Here is an 884-nt window from a genome sequence, read left to right as displayed (position 1 = left end):
ATTTGTTTTGTTTTATTTTTCCTTTTTTTCCCTTTTTGTCTTTCTTCATTGCTCAGTTTCTTGTCTCTCTATATCTTCCTTCTCTTTCTGTTCCCTGAATACCCGGTGTCGTATACCTCTACACCTTCTAGCCAGGCTGTACTGCAACACCTGAGAATGACTTCCCCAGATCTCAGATCTCATAGCTGCACTGGTGGGATCCCTGGGAACTTTGAAGTTCTTTAACCTTTCCGATTTTTATTTATTCATTCTTTTCCTTTCCTTTCTTCCACCTCCCCTTTCTGTTTTTCTCCTTTTCATAGTCTATCATCTCTCCACTCCAACGGCAAGCTCCCCTAGCATTCTTTTTTGTTTGCTTGTATGTTTTTGGCTCCTGTTCCTCTCTCCTCTCTCCCATATCCATCTTAGCTCCACACATAACAATCTCCCTGCTGCATCCTGCCTACCTGCACCATGCACTTGACATAACACCACCAAGCAGCACAGGCACAGCCTACTGGAACCTGCCCTGCACTGATTACCGATCACCTCTGGTGGCTGTAGTAAGTGCCAAAAACAACCCATCCCAGTAAATCCTCTTCAGCTAGACCTGCCCTGCCGTACCATATCTGAGTGACTGACCCTGCCAGTTGAAGAAGGAGGAGAAAAGTATTGTGCCCAAAGACGGGCAAACAACAAAGAACACACAGTCTGCCTACTCAGACATAGTCAAATTTTTTTTAAAAAAAGGGACAAAACAAACAAATCTACAATCAATAAACGAGAAAAATAAGTACTGAATGCCCCAAAGACAGCAGACAATAACAAAACATTTACAAAAACAGGACAGGATGGTTCCAGTAGGCGTCCAAAATAAAACACCAGATGACTCTGCTCTGGAAGAA

This window comes from Trichechus manatus, unplaced genomic scaffold (assembly GCF_000243295.1).
Source record: "Trichechus manatus latirostris isolate Lorelei unplaced genomic scaffold, TriManLat1.0 scaffold00095, whole genome shotgun sequence".
NCBI lineage: Eukaryota > Metazoa > Chordata > Mammalia > Sirenia > Trichechidae > Trichechus > Trichechus manatus.
The sequence above is the reverse complement of the archived record's forward strand: the minus strand, read 5'-3'. Positions refer to the sequence as shown.